The sequence below is a fragment of the Rhinoderma darwinii genome, chromosome 5 (genome assembly GCF_050947455.1).
Source record: "Rhinoderma darwinii isolate aRhiDar2 chromosome 5, aRhiDar2.hap1, whole genome shotgun sequence".
Taxonomy (NCBI): domain Eukaryota; kingdom Metazoa; phylum Chordata; class Amphibia; order Anura; family Rhinodermatidae; genus Rhinoderma; species Rhinoderma darwinii.
In genome coordinates, this window is record NC_134691.1 from 740727 (window position 1) to 764463 (window position 23737).

Consider the following 23737-nt stretch of genomic DNA (forward strand, 5'->3'; position numbering starts at 1 on the left):
AGTCCACATTACCCAGAATCCTCTGTATAGTAGGTACAGCGCTGTTAGTAGAGGAGACTCCACATAACCCAGAATCGTCTGTATAGTAGGTACAGCGCTCTTAGTAGAGGAGAGTCCACATTACCCAGAATCCTCTGTATAGTAGGTACAGGACTCTTAGTAGAGGAGAGTCCACATTACCCAGAATCCTCTGTATAGTAGGTACAGGACTCTTAGTAGAGGAGAGTCCACATTACCCAGAATCCTCTGTATAGTAGGTACAGCGCTCTTAGTAGAGGAGACTCCACATTACCCAGAATCCTCTGTATAGTAGGTACAGCGCTCTTAGTAGAGGAGAGTCCACATTACCCAGAATCCTCTGTATAGTAGGTACAGGACTCTTAGTAGAGGAGACTCCACATTACCCAGAATCGTCTGTATAGTAGGTACAGGACTCTTAGTAGAGGAGACTCCACATTACCCAGAATCCTCTGTATAGTAGGTACAGGGCTCTTAGTAGAGGAGAGTCCACATTACCCAGAATCCTCTGTATAGTAGGTACAGCGCTCTTAGTAGAGGAGACTCCACATTACCCAGAATCCTCTGTATAGTTGGTACATGAATCTTAGTAGAGGAGAGTCCACATTACCCAGAATCCTCTGTATAGTAGGTACAGGACTCTTAGTAGAGGAGAGTCCACATTACCCAGAATCCTCTGTATAGTAGGTACAGCGCTGTTAGTAGAGGAGAGTCCACATAACCCAGAATCCTCTGTATAGTAGGTACAGGACTCTTAGTAGAGGAGACTCCACATTACCCAGAATCCTCTGTATAGTAGGTACATGACTCTTAGTAGAGGAGACTCCACATTACCCAGAATCCTCTGTATAGTAAGTAAAGGACTCTTAGTAGAGGAGACTCCACATTACCCAGAATCCTCTGTATAGTAGGTATAGAGCTCTCAGTAGAGGAGAGTCCACATTACCCAGAATCCTCTGTATAGTAGGTACAGGATTCTTAGTAGAGGAGAGTCCACATTACCCAGAATCCTCTGTATAGTAGGTACAGCGCTCTTAGTACAGGAGAGTCTACATTACCCAGAATCGTCTGTATAGTAGTTACAGGACTCTTAGTAGAGGAGAGTCCACATTACCCAGAATCCTCTATATAGTAGGTACAGCGCTCTTAGTAGAGGAGACTCCACATTACCCAGAATCCTCTGTATAGTAGGTACAGCGCTCTTAGTAGAGGAGAGTCCACATTACCCAGAATCGTCTGTATAGTAGGTACAGCGCTCTTAGTAGAGGAGAGTCCACATTACCCAGAATCCTCTGTATAGTAGGTACAGGACTCTTAGTAGAGGAGACTCCACATTACCCAGAATCCTCTGTATAGTAGGTACATGACTCTTAGTAGAGGAGACTCCACATTACCCAGAATCCTCTGTATAGTAAGTAAAGGACTCTTAGTAGAGGAGACTCCACATTACCCAGAATCCTCTGTATAGTAGGTATAGAGCTCTCAGTAGAGGAGAGTCCACATTACCCAGAATCCTCTGTATAGTAGGTACAGGATTCTTAGTAGAGGAGAGTCCACATTACCCAGAATCCTCTGTATAGTAGGTACAGTGCTCTTAGTACAGGAGAGTCTACATTACCCAGAATCGTCTGTATAGTAGTTACAGGACTCTTAGTAGAGGAGAGTCCACATTACCCAGAATCCTCTATATAGTAGGTACAGCGCTCTTAGTAGAGGAGACTCCACATTACCCAGAATCCTCTGTATAGTAGGTACAGCGCTCTTAGTAGAGGAGAGTCCACATTACCCAGAATCCTCTGTATAGTAGGTATAGAGCTCTCAGTAGAGGAGAGTCCACATTACCCAGAATCCTCTGTATAGTAGGTACAGGATTCTTAGTAGAGGAGAGTCCACATTACCCAGAATCCTCTGTATAGTAGGTACAGTGCTCTTAGTACAGGAGAGTCTACATTACCCAGAATCGTCTGTATAGTAGTTACAGGACTCTTAGTAGAGGAGAGTCCACATTACCCAGAATCCTCTATATAGTAGGTACAGCGCTCTTAGTAGAGGAGACTCCACATTACCCAGAATCCTCTGTATAGTAGGTACAGCGCTCTTAGTAGAGGAGAGTCCACATTTCCCAGAATCGTCTGTATAGTAGGTACAGCGCTCTTAGTAGAGGAGACTCCACATTACCCAGAATCGTCTGTATAGTAGATACAGCGCTCTTAGTAGAGGAGAGTCCACATTACCCAGAATCCTCTGTATAGTTGGTACATGAATCTTAGTAGAGGAGAGTCCACATTACCCAGAATCCTCTGTATAGTAGGTACAGGACTCTTAGTAGAGGAGACTCTACATTACCCAGAATCCTCTGTATAGTAGATACAGCGCTCTTAGTAGAGGAGAGTCCACATTACCCAGAATCCTCTGTATAGTTGGTACATGAATCTTAGTAGAGGGGAGTCCACATTACCCAGAATCCTCTGTATAGTAGGTACAGCGCTGTTAGTAGAGGAGACTCCACATAACCCAGAATCGTCTGTATAGTAGGTACAGGACTCTTAGTAGAGGAGAGTCCACATTACCCAGAATCGTCTGTATAGTAGATACAGCGCTCTTAGTAGAGGAGAGTCCACATTACCCAGAATCCTCTGTATAGTAGGTACAGGACTCTTAGTAGAGGAGACTCCACATTACCCAGAATCGTCTGTATAGTAGGTACAGGACTCTTAGTAGAGGAGACTCCACATTACCCAGAATCCTCTGTATAGTAGGTACAGGACTCTTAGTAGAGGAGAGTCCACATTACCCAGAATCTTCTGTATAGTAGGTACAGCGCTCTTAGTAGAGGAGACTCCACATTACCCAGAATCGTCTGTATAGTAGGTACAGCGCTCTTAGTAGAGGAGAGTCCACATTACCCAGAATCCTCTGTATAGTAGGTACAGCGCTCTTAGTAGAGGAGACTCCACATTACCCAGAATCGTCTGTATAGTAGGTACAGCGCTCTTAGTAGAGGAGAGTCCACATTACCCAGAATCCTCTGTATAGTAGGTACAGGACTCTTAGTAGAGGAGACTCCACATTACCCAGAATCGTCTGTATAGTAGGTACAGCGCTCTTAGTAGAGGAGAGTCCACATTACCCAGAATCCTCTGTATAGTAGGTACAGGACTCTTAGTAGAGGAGAGTCCACATTACCCAGAATCCTCTGTATAGTAGGTACAGGACTCTTAGTAGAGGAGAGTCCACATTACCCAGAATCCTCTGTATAGTAGGTACAGCGCTCTTAGTAGAGGAGACTCCACATTACCCAGAATCCTCTGTATAGTAGGTACAGCGCTCTTAGTAGAGGAGAGTCCACATTACCCAGAATCCTCTGTATAGTAGGTACAGGACTCTTAGTAGAGGAGACTCCACATTAGCCAGAATCGTCTGTATAGTAGGTACAGGACTCTTAGTAGAGGAGACTCCACATTACCCAGAATCCTCTGTATAGTAGGTACAGGACTCTTAGTAGAGGAGAGTCCACATTACCCAGAATCCTCTGTATAGTAGGTACAGCGCTCTTAGTAGAGGAGACTCCACATTACCCAGAATCGTCTGTATAGTAGGTACAGCGCTCTTAGTAGAGGAGAGTCCACATTACCCAGAATCCTCTGTATAGTAGGTACAGCGCTCTTAGTAGAGGAGAGTCCACATTACCCAGAATCCTCTGTATAGTAGGTAAGGACTCTTAGTAGAGGAGACTCCACATTACCCAGAATCGTCTGTATAGTAGGTACAGCGCTCTTAGTAGAGGAGAGTCCACATTACCCAGAATCCTCTGTATAGTAGGTACAGGACTCTTAGTAGAGGAGACTCCACATTACCCAGAATCGTCTGTATAGTAGGTACAGCGCTCTTAGTAGAGGAGAGTCCACATTACCCAGAATCGTCTGTATAGTAGGTACAGGGCTCTTAGTAGAGGAGAGTCCACATTACCCAGAATCGTCTGTATAGTAGGTACAGCGCTCTTAGTAGAGGAGAGTCCACATTACCCAGAATCGTCTGTATAGTAGGTACAGGACTCTTAGTAGAGGAGAGTCCACATTACCCAGAATCGTCTGTATAGTAGGTACAGGACTCTTAGTAGAGGAGAGTCCACATTACCCAGAATCCTCTGTATAGTAGGTACAGCGCTCTTAGTAGAGGAGACTCCACATTACCCAGAATCCTCTGTATAGTAGGTACAGGACTCTTAGTAGAGGAGAGTCCACATTACCCAGAATCCTCTGTATAGTAGGTACAGGACTCTTAGTAGAGGAGAGTCCACATTACCCAGAATCCTCTGTATAGTAGGTACAGCGCTCTTAGTAGAGGAGACTCCACATTACCCAGAATCCTCTGTATAGTAGGTACAGCGCTCTTAGTAGAGGAGAGTCCACATTACCCAGAATCCTCTGTATAGTAGGTACAGGACTCTTAGTAGAGGAGACTCCACATTACCCAGAATCGTCTGTATAGTAGGTACAGGACTCTTAGTAGAGGAGACTCCACATTACCCAGAATCCTCTGTATAGTAGGTACAGGACTCTTAGTAGAGGAGAGTCCACATTACCCAGAATCGTCTGTATAGTAGGTACAGCGCTCTTAGTAGAGGAGACTCCACATTACCCAGAATCCTCTGTATAGTAGGTACAGCGCTCTTAGTAGAGGAGAGTCCACATTACCCAGAATCGTCTGTATAGTAGGTACAGCGCTCTTAGTAGAGGAGAGTCCACATTACCCAGAATCCTCTGTATAGTAGGTACAGGACTCTTAGTAGAGGAGACTCCACATTACCCAGAATCGTCTGTATAGTAGGTACAGCGCTCTTAGTAGAGGAGAGTCCACATTACCCAGAATCCTCTGTATAGTTGGTACATGAATCTTAGTAGAGGAGAGTCCACATTACCCAGAATCCTCTGTATAGTAGGTACAGGACTCTTAGTAGAGGAGAGTCCACATTACCCAGAATCCTCTGTATAGTAGGTACAGCGCTGTTAGTAGAGGAGACTCCACATAACCCAGAATCGTCTGTATAGTAGGTACAGCGCTCTTAGTAGAGGAGAGTCCACATTACCCAGAATCGTCTGTATAGTAGGTACAGGACTCTTAGTAGAGGAGAGTCCACATTACCCAGAATCGTCTGTATAGTAGGTACAGCGCTCTTAGTAGAGGAGAGTCCACATTACCCAGAATCCTCTGTATAGTAGGTACAGGACTCTTAGTAGAGGAGACTCCACATTACCCAGAATCCTCTGTATAGTAGGTACATGACTCTTAGTAGAGGAGACTCCACATTACCCAGAATCCTCTGTATAGTAAGTAAAGGACTCTTAGTAGAGGAGACTCCACATTACCCAGAATCCTCTGTATAGTAGGTATAGAGCTCTCAGTAGAGGAGAGTCCACATTACCCAGAATCCTCTGTATAGTAGGTACAGGATTCTTAGTAGAGGAGAGTCCACATTACCCAGAATCCTCTGTATAGTAGGTACAGTGCTCTTAGTACAGGAGAGTCTACATTACCCAGAATCGTCTGTATAGTAGTTACAGGACTCTTAGTAGAGGAGAGTCCACATTACCCAGAATCCTCTATATAGTAGGTACAGCGCTCTTAGTAGAGGAGAGTCCACATTACCCAGAATCGTCTGTATAGTAGGTACAGCGCTCTTAGTAGAGGAGAGTCCACATTACCCAGAATCCTCTGTATAGTAGGTACAGGACTCTTAGTAGAGGAGACTCCACATTACCCAGAATCCTCTGTATAGTTGGTACATGAATCTTAGTAGAGGAGAGTCCACATTACCCAGAATCCTCTGTATAGTAGGTACAGGACTCTTAGTAGAGGAGAGTCCACATTACCCAGAATCCTCTGTATAGTAGGTACAGCGCTGTTAGTAGAGGAGACTCCACATAATCCAGAATCCTCTGTATAGTAGGTACAGGACTCTTAGTAGAGGAGAGTCCACATTACCCAGAATCCTCTGTATAGTAGGTACAGGACTCTTAGTAGAGGAGAGTCCACATTACCCAGAATCCTCTGTATAGTAGGTACAGCGCTCTTAGTAGAGGAGACTCCACATTACCCAGAATCCTCTGTATAGTAGGTACAGCGCTCTTAGTAGAGGAGAGTCCACATTACCCAGAATCCTCTGTATAGTAGGTACAGGACTCTTAGTAGAGGAGACTCCACATTACCCAGAATCGTCTGTATAGTAGGTACAGGACTCTTAGTAGAGGAGAGTCCACATTACCCAGAATCCTCTGTATAGTAGGTACAGGACTCTTAGTAGAGGAGAGTCCACATTACCCAGAATCCTCTGTATAGTAGGTACAGGACTCTTAGTAGAGGAGAGTCCACATTACCCAGAATCGTCTGTATAGTAGGTACAGCGCTCTTAGTAGAGGAGACTCCACATTACCCAGAATCCTCTGTATAGTAGGTACAGCGCTCTTAGTAGAGGAGAGTCCACATTACCCAGAATCGTCTGTATAGTAGGTACAGCGCTCTTAGTAGAGGAGAGTCGACATTACCCAGAATCCTCTATATAGTAGGTACAGGACTCTTAGTAGAGGAGACTCCACATTACCCAGAATCGTCTGTATAGTAGGTACAGCGCTCTTAATAGAGGAGAGTCCACATTACCCAGAATCGTCTGTATAGTAGATACAGCGCTCTTAGTAGAGGAGAGTCCACATTACCCAGAATCCTCTGTATAGTAGGTACATGAATCTTAGTAGAGGAGAGTCCACATTACCCAGAATCCTCTGTATAGTAGGTACAGGACTCTTAGTAGAGGAGAGTCCACATTACCCAGAATCCTCTGTATAGTAGGTACAGCGCTGTTAGTAGAGGAGACTCCACATAACCCAGAATCGTCTGTATAGTAGGTACAGCGCTCTTAGTAGAGGAGAGTCCACATTACCCAGAATCCTCTGTATAGTAGGTACAGGACTCTTAGTAGAGGAGAGTCCACATTACCCAGAATCGTCTGTATAGTAGGTACAGCGCTCTTAGTAGAGGAGAGTCCACATTACCCAGAATCCTCTGTATAGTAGGTACAGGACTCTTAGTAGAGGAGACTCCACATTACCCAGAATCCTCTGTATAGTAGGTACATGACTCTTAGTAGAGGAGACTCCACATTACCCAGAATCCTCTGTATAGTAGGTATAGAGCTCTCAGTAGAGGAGAGTCCACATTACCCAGAATCCTCTGTATAGTAGGTACAGGATTCTTAGTAGAGGAGAGTCCACATTACCCAGAATCCTCTGTATAGTAGGTACAGTGCTCTTAGTACAGGAGAGTCTACATTACCCAGAATCCTCTATATAGTTGGTACATGACTCTTAGTAGAGGAGAGTCTACATTACCCAGAATCCTCTGTATAGTAGGTACAGGACTCTTAGTAGAGGAGACTCCACATTACCCAGAATCCTCTGTATAGTAGGTACAGCGCTCTTAGTAGAGGAGAATCCACATTACCCAGAATCCTCTGTATAGTAGGTACAGGACTCTTAGTAGAGGAGACTCTACATTACCCATGACCCGGGACTGTAGAGTATGCTCATTATATTAAAGGATGATGTTAATATTATAATTACTCACCTAGTGGCCATACCTCTTATACCATCCCTTCCTCACAAAAACACGGACACCTTGGGTTGGATCAATTTTGGCCACAGCAGCCATTTTATTAACAAACATACATAATAAAAAACACTTTACATATACAATAACAATAATGGAAGGGGAGTCCTTGGAGCTACAAAAGTCTGTCAACATAAAACAGCCCACCTGCATCGTATTTTACTCCCAGCCGTCTCCCCACAGGCTCAGGGGTACCGTCATACCTGCAGTTGGCTGACCTAGAATGCAACCACTCCCCGGGACACCACCGAGCAGGAGCCCAAATTGACCAGACCACTAAACAATATTAAATTCAGGAGGGACTATACCCCCGATGAATACCCCCACACCAATTTACCACCAACTCCAAGGACCCCCAATCCGCCAAGGTACTGCTGTGACGAGTGCCGGATTAAGTAGACCATAGGCCCTGGGCTGTTACCCAAACTTGGGCCCCCCTTCCGCACCGCCGCCCTGCCGCGCCGTAACTATTTTTAAGACTACCTTTTTGGGCAAGCATTAACAAATGGATGTTACGATTCCCCTTGTCACAGGGCTGGGTCCCTACATACTGACAGTATCACACTGTGCAGGGACACATCCTCCTGACAAGGGGAATTGTCTATCAGTCCTGGACTGCAGAAAGATTTTTTGGGAAATACAAGGATTTCCTATAATAAACATGTCAGGAGAGGTGACAGATTCTCTATAAATCTAGTGACTCACAGGTGACGACGTCTCAGATTCTAGTAGTTTTTTCCTCTTTTCTTCTCCATCCAGTCCAGAGATCATGATGACTTCTCCCGGCCATGACCCATTTCTGCAGAATTTCCCACTCAGATGTCTTCGGCTCCTCACTTTTCCAACATTTCCGCACCTATAAACGAAAATAAAATTATCATGGTGCCACATACTGTGCCCCTAAATATAATAGCACCAAACACTGCGCCCCTGAATATAATAATACCACACACTGTAAAACACCACATACACACAGTCCCTTGTACATAGTGCCACACACAGCCCCCTGTACATAGTGCCACACACAGCCCCCTGTACATAGTGCCACACACAGCCCCCTGTACATAGTGCCACACACAGCCCCCTGTACATAGTGCCACACACAGCCCCTATAGATATTACACACCCCCATAGATAATGCCACACGCATCCCCCCATAGAGAGCATTACCCTATAGATAGCGCCATACAGCCCTGCCCCTCTTGTAAATAGCGCCACAGAGCCCCCTGTAAAGAGCGCCACACACATAGCGCTGTGGATAGCGCCACACAGCCCCCCCCTTGCATATAGTGCTACACAGCCCTCCCCCTTTGTACATAGTGTCACGCAGCGCTCCCCTTGTATATAGTGTCACGCAGCACTCCCCCTTTGTATATAGGGCTACACAGCACTCCCCCCTTGCATATAGGGCCACATAGCGCTCCCCCTTTGTATATAGTGCCACACAGTGCTCCCCTCTCCCCTTGTATATAGTGCACACAGCGCTCCCCCTTTGTATATAATGCCACACAGCACTCCCCTCTCCCCTTGTATATAGTGTAATGGAGAACTCCCCCCCCCTTGTATATAGTGTCACTGAGAACTCCCCCCCTCCTTGAATATATACACAGCGCTACCCCCACCTAAAAAAATAAAATATATTTTACTTACCTTGCCCCGTTCCCGCGGCGGCCGCTCCAGCTGGACGCGTGTGAATCCTCCGGATTAGACGCATGCGCAGACCGACGTGATGCAGTGACCTCATCCCGCCGGCCTGCTCAGGGAGTCTTCCCAGCGCCTTATAGGCTGCAGGCCGAACGTGAGCTGCAGCCTATAATATTCATTTGTATCTGAGTCCTGAGGACTCGGATACAAATGAATGTTGCTGCCGCTAGCACCGGGGCCCCCTCCAGTGCTAGCGACCCCACCAGGCATGAGGGGGCCCGTGTGGTAATGTGCGGTTCGGGAGACCATGGGCCCACTGCGAGCCTTGGGCCCCGGGCGGCCGCCCGAACCGCCCTAATGATGATCCGCCACTCACTGCAACAACCGCTCCCCATGATCTCCTCGTACCCGTAAAAAAAGCAGAAAACAGTGAGCAACATAGCGAAATAACAAACTGTCAAGCTACATAAAGAACAAGAAAAATAGGGAGGGGGTGTGGGACAAGTTCAGATGCTGTCTGCTCCCGTAATGGCGACCTCCACCCTAGCCCCCCTTATACTCCCTCTAACCTCGCCCTGCCATCCTCCGCCCCCACTCCTAACCACCCCCTAATATCTTTAACTCTTTCGCTACCTACCCCCTGGTCATGGTGGCCTCCCACAATGGCCTTTTGCCTGGTCCGGCCTGTACTGAATCCTCTGTATAGCGGGTTTGGCCAGTTTTCTGAGTGTAGTCGCTGACTATACGCAGTTTGGGTCTGTACTCTCCCCGTTCTTCGGGTGTAGATGTATTTGCTATGATCAGTGACACCTTTCTCCGTCTATTGTTAGATCTCAGCGTAAAATAGCTGCAAGTCCTAAATCCACACATCGTATGTCACGTCAACATCTCCAGGTAAGAAATATCCCACCGCGTGTTGTTTGCTGACACCAGCGCCTGCACCAAACGTGTGGAGTGAAGATCCCGCCTGTAATCTGAAGGTCTCTCTGCATCACGGGGGAGGGGGGGGGGATGCAGAAAATAATTGTCATTTAGTTTCATAGAATTTTTGTCAGTACTCGCATTAGGTTCATTGCCACAGGAGAGTTATATTGAATACTAACTAGTTAATTGTAACGGCGGTTTCTTCCGCTCTCTGTGCCGCCGCCGTATACGTACCTCATCACGGCGTTCTCTGCTTCCTGGTCAGCGCTGGGTACCGCCTCCGGTCAGGTCTGCTCGCGCCCTCCATCACTTCGTAGTGCGGTCGCGCTGACCCCTGCAGTTTTAAAGGGCCAGCACGCGCCAAATCTGCTACTCAGCTTTCCCTGGTTATAAAGGGGCCTCCCCTTCTCTTACACCCTGAACGAGCAATTAGGTTCACCCTATCTAGTCCAGTAATGCCCTGTGTTATACTTTGTTGGATTTCCTATGATTGACCTCTGTCTGTACCGTCTAACTCTCCTTGCCTGCCCTGACTTTTGCCCTGCCTGATCTTGCATGCCGTCTATCGCTTTGTCTCCCTTATTTATGTCCCTTATTTATGGACCCATTCACATGATGTTTTGGTCTTCCGTCAAAAGAAGACACCGGGAAGACTCCTGACATGTACCTCCGACAAAAAGCCAAAACGTATTCCACTTTATGGCAGACAGAGGGAAACGTCGCCCGGGACTGACCCTTGGAAAACTCCTGAAATCACTGTCACTGTCCAGTTTTCCGGCATAAAGTATAATAAATTTGACAGGCCACAGTGGCCGGTCCCCATTTTGTAAGCCACGCCCCTTTTTCAAAAGTGGCAAGGGCAGCGTCAAAGGACCAATAGTCAAAACTTTTGTGACTTTTGGGCTTTTTTGCAACTTTTCTATGCCAAAGAACTGGCGTAGAAAGGGTGATAAATTCTACTTGTAGAGTTACATGCTAACATTCTGTCTGCCTGCAGCCACCACTAGGGGGAGCTTATGTTGTTGTTGAGTACCATATATAACTGTATACAGTAAGCTCCCCCTAGTGGTGGCTAGAGGCAGACAGAGTGTTATCATGTAACACTGTCCAGGATGTAATGTCGCTCTGTCCTTGTTGCGGACCACACCTGATTGCTGCAGCGGAGCATTTCTGTTCTTTGTATTCCTGTTGTTGCGCTTTGCTCACTATCGGGCTCCCACTGATGATGTCATCAGGACCTACTATTTAAACCCACCCGGGTATTTCAGTTTTTCCTGACTATCAGTTTCTATACTGACGCTGCTCATAGCCCAGACATATCAACTCTCCCGCTTTTACTGGGATTCACCCTATTTCTGGCCTCCATCACCTGGACACGTAATGATATATAGCTGTCACCTGGTTCTTGGTGAGGGAGCCTAAGGCCCTGTTCACACAGAGGATTTTGCAGACAGAAAAAGCGGCCTCAAAATTCCTTCAGATTTTGACCTGCCTGCACTTTCATGCTGTAATTTACGTGGTGTTTTTCGCAGCGTTTTCACCCGCGGCCAAAGACGGATGTGGGCAAAAAGCCCCACTTTCCCTGCCTCCTATTGATTTCAGTGGTGGAACCGCGGCAAGACAGAGCGTGTCGATTTATTTTTTCCTGCAAGCGGCTGAAAGTCGCCGTAGAAAAAAAATTCCTCCGCCTCCCATTGAAATCAATAGGAGGCGATTTTGCCTGTTTTTTGGCGCTTATTCCAATGCGGTTTCCGTGTCAAAATGAACGCCAAAAAACTTTGTGTGAACTGGCCGTAAAAGTAGGGGTAGGGGCAGTAAAAATATCGGCATGTATAGTAATCCTTTATGTTCCCGGCTCTTGCTCAGCTCTGCGCGTCGCTGCACCGGGTCCTGACACCGTCCAGCAGGAGCGAGGAAGGTATATACAGCTATATACAGCATGTGGTCTGGCCTGGGGTCTCCATCATTTATTTTGTCTTATCTGGGGTCTGAAATTCATATAGGGGATCTGGGGTCTAAATTAAAAAAAAGGTTTTGTTTTGTGGTCTGAATATATTTAGGGGGTCTGGGGTCTGACATTATTATAGGGGTCTGGGAATCTGAGATTAATATAGGGGTCTGGTCTTGGGTCTGATATTAATATAGGGGTTCCAAATATATTTAGAAGTCTGGTCTGGAGTTTGATATTAATTTAGGGGTCTGATATTAATATAGGGGGTCTGAATATATTAGCTACACCATTATATATAAGCCACACCGCTTCAAAAGGCCACTCCCATATTTGCCGCAACCCGCTGCTCGAGTCTCTCCCAGGTTGACATCTTTGTTATCCCGGTATATACCTATATTAGGCCCCATGCACACGACGCTATATTCATCTATCCATAAATACTGTCCGTAAATACGGATCCGTAGTCATCCGTAACTTATCCGTATATACCAATTCGTTAAAAAAGAGGGAGGCATCAAATGATGTCACCAACATGTTGCCTAGCAATGCTTCTGTAAATACGGACGGTTTATGGATGCACATCCGTAGCCGTCCGTATTTATGGAAGCGCCCGTAGGCTTCTATGGGGAGTCTGTGCCGTAATTACTGACAAGATTAGGACGGGTTCTATAATTATTTCAGCACGGACACCCATCAGTAAAAATACGGAAAGTTGTCGGTGGCCAATAGAAATGAATGTGTCCGTAATTACTTATGAAATATACGGTCATGGCCATGGGGCCTAATTGCTTGTTTGACCCCACTCTTCCCTGGATTCTGCCTGTCGCTTCGTTCTTTGGATTATAGCTCTTTCATGTTTTTCCTGATTTTCTCCACTGGTTTGATCTTCGACTTTCCCTTCATTTTCTCTTTTTGGGTTTTCGCACCCGATTGATCTTCTGGTTCTGATCCACGGCTCTCACTACTCTCCAGTTCTGTCACCACCCCTGCGTCCCGCTGCCAACCGATGACTACTCTGAGGACAACGACCTGAAGTCCGACCGTTGAGTCCAAAGTTCCTCGCGGGGATCCCTGGTGAAGTATGGGAGGACACCCTAAACTCCGCACCTCCCTGTAGTCAGCACCACACCGGTTGTTGTCCCAAGGTTCCACTTTTATGGTACATCATAAACTATAAGGAACTGATCCCCAGTGAGAAATAGAAGATCATCAGGAAACGGCTGCACATAGACTGAGGGGAGGAGCCATAATAAGGGGGAGGAGCCTTACCCATAATGTAACAGCTCATACAACTACACACGATCAGTGATCAGTGGTGCTACATTTGTGATACAATATATACATTGTTAATGTAATGCACGGATAAGATGGTGTCGATACTCTGCAGCTTACAACCCATCATGGCGGACTCTACCGGAAGATCTTACTAAATATATGTGTTTTGTTAATAATTAATAGGTAGAAAGTTCACGTGGCAAAAAGCTTTTGTAGTTAACAGCTCCGGTGTCTTCCTATGAAGATTTATATTCAGATGGTTGTGCATTAGAGGAGCTACAATAGATGAATTCATAGATGAGGTGGATTTCGTTGCCTTATGAATGATTTAGTCATTGAGTAACGCTCCTCTCTCGCTGCCAGACGTGTCATCTGGAGAAATGTTCTTGGCACAGAAATGGGAATCGTGAAACCTTCCATACTGAGCCATAGAAGGGTCTATAGGACTGATACAAGAGATACTGAATGATTAAGACCATGTCACGGTCCGACCTCGGGACAAAAGCGGTGACCCACTGTGTCCTTACTAGAGTTGTCTAAGGGCCAAATCAGAGGCGGAGTCTAAGGGATATTGCAATCTTCATCTTAAAATGCTCCTCAGGGGCGTATGGACTTAGTGCAGGGAATTCCCAGGTCTAGTCCACATGGTGGTCTCCGATAGTAATCGATGATGGCTTGCAGATGGTATTTCCGATAAACAGGAGTTTGGTTGTACAAATCGGACGTCAGGGCTGGCAGAATTTATGAATTACTATAAGACAGATACAAGGCAGGGCAGGTGGCGATCCCAAGGCGGAGTCCGGAAACATATTGTGTCACATCCAAAACGGCAAACGCCTTCGCCAATGGATAGAAAAAAAAGTACCTTGCTGCTCAGGCGAGGTGTGATAGTTCTGAGCAGGTTTCATATTATCGGAGGTGATCAGTACTGACCAGCTGACATCGACCTGTCTCTTTAAGTTGTAGCAGAGCTGTAGCACCAGCTCCTATGGAGAGGCTGGCGGTGGTGAGACAGGGAGAGGACTGGAATTGGTGGAAGGGCTGGCAATGATCATTTCTGAATCTAATGAGTCGAAATAATATTTTTACAGAAAATTCCACTCAAAGTGCCGCACATAAGAGGTTAGAAGTAAGAAGAGATGAAGATGTAGAAGAATATGTGTGACCCGGGAGAAGAATGCTTAGCGTTACTTCGTTCCCAGCATCTGTATTGTTCCCGACCTGGCTTGTAAGTCCGTGCTTGTCTTCTGCTCCTCCATCATGGATGTTCTTAGGTGACCCAAATCGCCCGCCTATGGTTATGTAATTTTTGTTGACCTGACCTGATTTCACTCCGCATTTACATTCAAAAGGGGTTGTTAATTTTACCTACCACATGACCCGGCAGGCCGGAACTGCTCAAACTCAATGCAACATAGTAATTCCATAAACTCCTAATCCTACCCACTGACCATTATCTGGGTTGGTGTTTGGGAATATTTGGAATGGGTGGGGTTATCTACGTCACTAGTGGATCAGGATTATGTTACTTGTGAATCTTCTTGTCCCAGCCATCCAATGAGGTGCGCACTCCACGTGCACGTGACCGGGTGTGTCGCCTATTCCGTTCCCGCCTCCCATAGCGCACTGCGCATGTCCGGTATTCCTGGTACGCATCAGGAACCCGGATGTGTGCTATGGCGCTGGAGGCCGGAAGTGGGGCATGCCTCACTTCCGGTTGTGTCGGTGGACATGCGCCGCGATCTCACGGACGCTGAACAACAAGAGAAAACACCTGGGCATTACACATTATTTAAGGACAAGACTGCAACAAGACACTATACACCTCCTGAGGAAGCAGACATCGCGAAACGCGCGTTGGGGTTTAATACAAGCTATCCAGGCTTCCATGACCATGTCATAAGCTCTCCTTAAATTGTTCCCAGGACTATTATGTCCATTACTTTACGGGTTTTCATGTGAGGGACTAGCCATCTATAGGACAACACGCCACCCATTCCATATATCCTTAGTGTAAGGAGTACAGTGCAATATTCTATTGATATATATACACATGGATAGCCTGTGTACTTGTATCACATAATATTATAGTCTCTCCATTCCATTTTGTACCTTTTTAAATGTTTGTCTTACATTTTGTAATTAATAAAATTTGTTATATTTTGCATATATATGGCTTTGTACTCCACTTTTTCTGTGTATAAATATCAATGCAACAAAGGTAAATACTTTGTTTGGACTCCACCCCATCGTCTAGTCAGTACTTGAGGCCTGACGATCCCCATCCTCTAATGTTCACTGATCACATCGGCTTCCACCAGCTTTGCTTTCGGGAGTTCCAACTCTGGTCTGAAATCTGAAAGATCCTTTATAGACTTGATTGAAATAATGGAACCTCAGAGATGGAGTCTTATGGATTTGGGCAGGGAGTAAGTTATGGCGTCTGAGAAGGACTGAGCACCATATGGTTTCTGGTGGATTCTGAGAATGACCGGAGATCTTTGGTTTGAGGAACATGTTTGGTTCATGGTATCAGTGGATTCTTACAATTTGAGAGGAGCTTAAGTTATTCAGTGCTTTGAAATTCTTCACAATTCTAAGTCAGTAAAGGTTGGGAAGATAGACTTTGGTCTTTAGTGTTACAATTCTCGATGGACAAATGGACCCTAAAGCCACAATCGGTGTGGCGCTGACTAAACCGAGGTGCAGAGTCTATGGTACGGTAGCTCCCTGTTCTTCACCCTTAACCCTCGCAAGGATATATGGACCTTGGTTGGATTCCCAGGTTGCGGACCGCAGAGTAGTCACCGATCAGCGCCTGGTACGGAGGAACGTATAAGGTGAAAAAGCAGAGGCAAAGTCAGAAACAATCAGGGGTCGACACCTAGAGAATGGTCAGGATGCAAAGAGCAAAAAGAAAAGCCCACCAGCCTGAAGCCATCAGCATGTGTTTGGTTGCCAGCGCAAGCAGACACGGTTGGAAGCTAGGAGCAGGGAATTGGTGGCCGCCAGTAGAGCTAGGAGCAGGGAATTGGTGGCCGCCAGTAGAGCTAGGAGCAGGGAATTGGTGGCCGCCAGTAGAGCTAGGAGCAGGGAATTGGTGGCCGCCAGTAGAGCTAGGAGCAGGGAATTTGTGGCTGCCAGTAGAGCTAGGAGCAGGGAATTCGTGGCCGCCAGTAGAGCTAATAGCAGGGAATTCGTGGCTTGCAGTAGAGCTAGGAGCAGGGAATTCGTGGCCGCCAGTAGAGCTAGGAGTAGGGAATTCGTGGCCGCCAGTAGAGCTAGGAGCAGGGAATTCATGGCTGCCAGTAGGATCAGGGACAGCTGAGTACGAGTGCCAGTTGCTATAACAAACTGAAGCAGCCCACGGCTGGAGCCAGGGAATCCTCGGCCACCTGCAGGGAATCATCGCTGGATCGGGACAAGGTGCATAACACTATCATGATTGGAAGCCCGTTTCTGGTAGACCTACAAACGGGTTATTACAGTAATCTAGTGGATTAATTTTGATCTTCAGTGGGAATATTCTGCTTTAGTTTAGACATGTTCCTCAAGTAGCATAATGATTCAATTGGAGTTGTCATTTACAAAGATTCATTAAAGAACTACCCCAACCCTATACACATACTTTGAGTATTGCAAGACTTCTCCTTAAACAGACCAGCTGAATTGTGCAGTCCTTGTGATGGGGACTACAAACTACCAACACTTCGGCTCATTGTGTTATTCAGGTGAATTTCAACCAGTTTCGCATCACCTTTTGACGAGCTTTGGTGGCTGTTGACGGATCTACAAGAGTAAGCTTAAAGGAAAGAGACAATTTTGTGTATCCTCTACATGACAGACAACATTATGATCTGTACGGGTGAGCTCTCCGAGTTACTATATCCTTCTAAAATAAAATAAAAAATAATAAATAATGTAAAATACAATATATTTTTATTTTCACAAATATAGTCAAATTTTGTCACATACACCAAAAATGTCAAGAAGTTAAGTGTTTCATCGATATGAACGGTTACAAAATGGCTATAATAGTAATAAGGTGAAATTGAGAAATTAAATTTTATACACACATTTTCCTGTTTTTTTGTAATTTTAATTACAATTTTACTAGTTACATTTTTGAAATCTTCACATTTCAAAACCGTTCCCCTAAAGTTTGGAATAATGATAGATTTTAAGCTACAAATTTTCACAAGAAGAAGATGAAGCCAAATAACCTGTTAAGATTTGCATCTGTAATGAAGACCGGGTAGACGCTGCTGCAGCACTATTGGTGGCAGGAAGGTGGCGACATAGAGCTAAACCGCAATTTCAGCCATCAGCAGCATCAAATCGAGTGATTTGTTGACTATTTTAGAGTGAGGTGAATATACGCTGTCAATGTCTTATGGATTATTGATGATTATTTATGTGGACATTTATGTTATCAGGTTTCTTTTGAATTCTACTGTTACATTTTGAGTCTTCTGTGTATCATCATTTCTGCCATTTCATTTACTATCATAGAAATGATTATATCCATTCAGACAATTATAACTTTGTTTCTTTTTTGATACTTTTTCAAAATTTTCAGCTCTTTATGAATGTCTCCATTGGATATTTGTCGCTGTAATAGGACCCACGTATAATGTGTTGCTTAAATTTTGTTCCCAACACAAGGTACAATGGGATTATCCTGTGTCACTTTTCTGAATATAGTAATAGGGGCTGGACAGAGCTCATCTGAGTAACGGCTCGCCATATGGATGTGCCAAGAACGGTTCTCAAGTTTAACATGTTGGCTAATCTCTGGGGCTCTTCTGGAATCAGGCGCTTTGCCTGAGAATAGACGTCTTCCCACCACCTGAACTGTCTGCCAAGGAGGGGATACGACATGTGCCCATTTAAATAAAGTGCCAATTTAAACAAATAATTTGGCAATTGTTTAATTGGGGAAGCGTGCGCTTACTTAGCACGTAATTACCGTATGTAAATATATACATATATAGTCATTATCATCCGCAATGAGAGTGTTACCACAGCAGCTACAGAGCAGGGTAATTATGCCGTAATTATGCCTCAAGGTGTTGGCGTTTTGACACTCAACGTACAAGTGTCACGCGCGTAGATAATGAAATTCTGGCTTTCCGCTAACAACCACGAGCTGATGAGATAATCTGATGAGAACCAGGGGGTGTGTGCTCCTAATTTGCCTTCAAATGCATTAACAAATTGATATTTTGTTTGAATTTTACATCTCACATTGACACAAAATTGAGAACTGTCAAGACTAGTCATCTGGCAGGAGACGCGCTTCATAGCGGGAGAGGGAAAACGATATTACAGCTGCCTGAGATGGAAAGTCTTGTATAGTGCCATGGAAAACGTATTCTAAGACTCAAGTCTATGGCGTTGATGTCAATTAAATCAATCATCGGCCCGTGTTGGCATAATTCTTAGGCCTCAATCAACATTTTTTTCATGCCTGATCCCCCATTGGAACACTATTAATATGCATATTTGATTAGTTATTATACTTTATTATTACAATATTGTACAAAACCAACTTTATGAAACATTGAAATGTCAACTAAATCCCATCTAGACTGAAATAAAGAGAGAAAACGCCGCTCTTACAGAGCCCTCCTACCTCTACCGAGCTTATAATTGTTCAACCAAAATTAACTAGAGGCTTTCTCTGCCTCCTTATGGCATTGGGTAGCAGATTTATTCAGTGTATCGTAGGTTTTACATCATTGAAATTCTTTATTTATGTAGTGATACATGATTAAAGCTTTAGATTAGCCACCGATCCATCAACTTTCATCTCTTCAAACCAGGCCTCATTCATCTAATTACGGGTTTTGTTCATTCCTCAAGCGTTTTGCTTGCCCGGCCTTGGAGATGACACCAATGCAAGCAGGAGCAGGCGTGATGGCATTTTGGTAACCGAGCCAATATCATTTCACACGTTTCTTTCTAGGTTAGGATTTAGAAAACACAAAAAATGCCTAAGCAGCCGACAGCCGTGATCTCCACAAACGCCGTTGCATGCAAGAAGCCGAGAGATGACAGCATTCACACGTTGCCTAATACCCTAGAGACATCTGGCGACCTACCGCACAGCCGCCACCTGTCCAAAAATGTCGTAGACCTAAAGTAATTCACTGGAGGCTTCAACATTCGGAATTTTTTTTCCACTCGACACATATAGGATTGAACATATGGGCTGGGTGCGTTTAGACGACATAGAAGGAATGAGATACAATGTATAATTCAGCAACATTGTAACTCAGAACATAGACTTGGGATTATTCGGTGGAGAAAGTGCTGAGGTCTTGGAAATCACATCCTCCCGCATCTTTACCAGATCTCACTTTCGTCGGAGTGTTTAATATTCATGTTATGTTAACACCCCCAGTTAATGATCAGCAGGAACGCAGGGTGCCCTGTAGCCGTGCAGATGACTTGTTGTTGTTGTTGTGAACGCGGCTTAGTTTGCCCACAAGCAAAGTGACGACCCGGATAATGACAATCCTCTTCCTGAATGGCAATTAATAGTCAGCGGTGTCTTCCAAATGCAGTGAACGTTCCAAAAGTCAACCCAAAACGTATGTTTTGGGATGTCTAATTGGGTCTGTGTTTGAGATTGGAGGTGCCCATAATCTATCTAATATTTGTCTATTAAGTAGCAGAATACAGACAGGTCAATGAGTTAACGCTACATGCTGTTGAGGATTTTATTTCACCTATTCCATGTTTGTAAAGTTATTTGTCAAATGAGAGGTTGTCAGAGCCCCTCCCACTAACACCACTTCATACCAAAAGATGAAAGTTGGTGAAAGTTCATTGGTGGTGGTAAGGGACCCCTGACAAACATCATTATGAAGGGGCCAGTGCAAGCACATTTCAGTGGGAAACGCAAAAACACCCTAAGGCCGGGTTCCCACGGGACGGGTACACTGCGTAAAGACCACGCAGCGTATCCGACCTGAAACCCGCGGTCCATTCTGTCCAGAAAATCGAAACCACGTTGCGGTGTGGTTTTTCGGACAAAATTTCCTTTCCGGAAGATAGCCGTTCATACTCACCCCCTCCCTCCTCTGACGTCCGCTCCGGCCTCCCTGGAAGACGTTGCAGGCCATGTGACGCTGCAGCCTGTTATTGGCTGCAGTGGTCACATGAGATGCAATGTCATCCCAGGAGTCCGGACTGAAGGAAGGAGGAGGGCGTTCTGGGTAAGTATGATTATTATTTTTTTTTCCGTAGTTGCGATTTTTTTGTGGCATATAGCTCCGAATACACCGCAAAAGTCGCAACACTGGGCTTTATGTTGCGGGTTTTGCATCCCCATTGAATTCAATATGGTAAACCAGAAGGGAAAATCAACAAAAACGCAGCATCAATTGACATGGTATTAAATTCTGCACCGCAGGTCAATTTATCAACATTTAACGTGGGAACCCGGCCTAAGAGATCTAAAGATTTTGAAAGCAGGTAGGACTCATAATTGAGAAAAGTGATTGGTGGTCGTCTCAGCTCAACCGCCCCAGTTCAGAGATTTTCTGACATATCGTAAAGTAGACACCAAAAATGTCTCTTATTTTGTGTTTAAAGTGGAAATAACAATTAAGATATTTATTTATCATGAAGGGTCCCGATAAAAAGTATTCACCCCCTGAGACCTTTTTCTGTATTATTGTAACAATATGGAATCACTTTGGACTTCTTTAGACTTTATGATACTTGTCAACAGATAAGTTGTTTTAACTTTTACTTTAATGTTATATCAAATCTACAATGTGACCACCATTCGCTACAATAATTCAAAATAAAATAATTGATTGCATAACTATTCACCCCCTTCAAGTCAGGACCGAACGGACACACCTTTGGCAGCAATAACTGCCTTGCGTCTGTGTGGATAAACCGCGATCAGCTTTGCACATTTGGACATTGAAGTTTATTGCAAAACTATTCAATCCCTATCAAATTGCATGAAGACCGTGATTTGACTATTATCTTCAAGTCCTGAGACAATTTCTCTTTTGGATTGAGGTCTTAACTCCAGGACATTCTCCATGTTGTTGGTTTTAAGTCAGTCCTGAGTAGCTTTGGTTTCATGGTCGGGGTTGTTGTCTTCCTGGAAAACAGTCTACTCCCAGGTGACAGTTCTCTTGCAGACTGCAGCAGGTTTCCTCTAGGATTTTTTAGTGGTTTGCCGCATTTATTTGACCCTTTCCCTTTACAAGTCTTCCAGGGTGTCCTGGAACAAAGCATTCCCACCACCTCATGCTGCCGCCACCAGACTTTAGGGTGGGGGTGACTTGTTTTCAGCTTGTTTTTGGTGGTGTACAATGTTTCACTTATGCCAAACAGTATTTTGTTTGGATTTTTTCCTCATTTGATTTGACCGTTTCCCACACGCATTGCTTTATCTTTGTCACACTCCAATAAAGTGGCAACAGGCAAATCATCCAGGCAACAATTGTGCTTCTCTCCCATTTCTGCCATGGAAGATTAAAACTCCATCAGAGTTGTCATAGGTCTCTTGGTGGGGTCCCTCACCAGGGCTTCCCTTCCCCTGAAGGAATAGCCCATTTTTGACCTTTAGGACCACACAGCATTTCTTTTATTTTTTCATCTTGGCATTCTGAAATGAATAACTTTGTGTTTTTTTTATTTTTGGATCAATTCAGCAATATGGGGTCTTGTAATTGGCAGGGCAGGTTGTAGTTTCTACATGTAAAATTTTGGCGTACGTATATGTTAGCATTTCATTTTTGTTATTTTAATTTTTGGAGTACAAAGAAAAAAGAAACCCACTCCGCCATGTTTTTTTTTTTATTGTTCATCTCTGACTTAAAATAAGTGTATATATTTATACTCAGATGAGTCCCATTATTATTTGCACCTCCTACTTTCCACGTCGGCAGTGCATAGCCCATGAAGGCAGTGATGAGTGGTGGGCTGGGTGGGTATATAAGGGGTGCGGTCGGCTGTCTGATCACATATCACTCGTTGTTGTTATGGGTTTCAGGGGCGATTTATCAGAGTTGCTATAAGGGATGATTATCGGCTTTCGGGCCAGGGTGGCGGTATTTCTCACACAGCGCAGTTTGTGAACTGTTCGCGTGCTGCAGTGGGGACAGTGAATCGTGAGTGGACACATGGCGCCATTGGGAACAACCGACGTGGAAATTGCGGAGCACCACGTGTCATTGATGTGAGAGGTCAACGTCGGCTATGAAGGTGCGCGAGGGCTGAACGACACGTACAGTGGAGCAGCTCACCGTGAAAATCAACCAGGGGGCGACAAGGCGGGGGTCCAATACAACAGTTCAGCGAACCCGACCGCATATGGGGCTCCGAAGCCGGCAGATGGTCACCGCTCCTATGTAACAAAGGTGCAGCGGGAAATAAGGCTTCAACTTGCGCGGCAGTATCAGAATTGGACCACCGATGATTGGTAAAGGGTCATCTTCTCAGATGAGTCACGTTTTCTGCTTCATGGAACGGATGGACGTTGGCGCGTCAGGCGAGAAACATCAGAGAACAAACACCCGGCAGCCATTGCTGGAAGAACACGAGCTGGTGGCGTCAGCGTTATGGTCAAGGAATATTTTCATGGCATTCTCTGGGCCACTCATCCATGTAGAAGGCTCTGAACCTATTTGGGTATGAAACCATCGTTGCAGATCAGGTCCCTGATTGTCTTCCCTGGGGCAGATGGAATCTTCCAGCAATACAATGCGATGGGTAACACGGCTAGAAACATCCGACAGGAAGAGCCCGACCAAGACCTCCAAGTACTTCCCTGGCCCCCTAATTCTCCGGACAACCTACCAGCAGTTTATTGATCACTCCCTGCCCGTCTAGCTGCTGTCCGTGCTGCACACGGCGGTTACTCTGGATATTAGCTGCTGCTCAGAATAATGGCACTCCACTGTGTAGTACATTTTGCGATGGTTATGGGGATACCAAATACGTGGGGTTTATATAACTATATATGCCAATCCATGCCCTCGTATTTTGTTGGTTTACGGGGAAATCGCTAGTAGCCCTATATACCCCGGCAGTTACACAACGTTTATTTCAATTTTAACTTCCTAAATACCTAACAGCTAAACTGGTAGGAAATTGAGTCAAAAGGCTGTGACAGAGCCTGTCGATTAACAACATTGGCGGTTTTATTACCAGTTAGCCATTATTGGATCATAATTGAAAACAGCATCAGGCATGAAAGCCGCTCATTAGCATGCTGAATATGATGCGCTC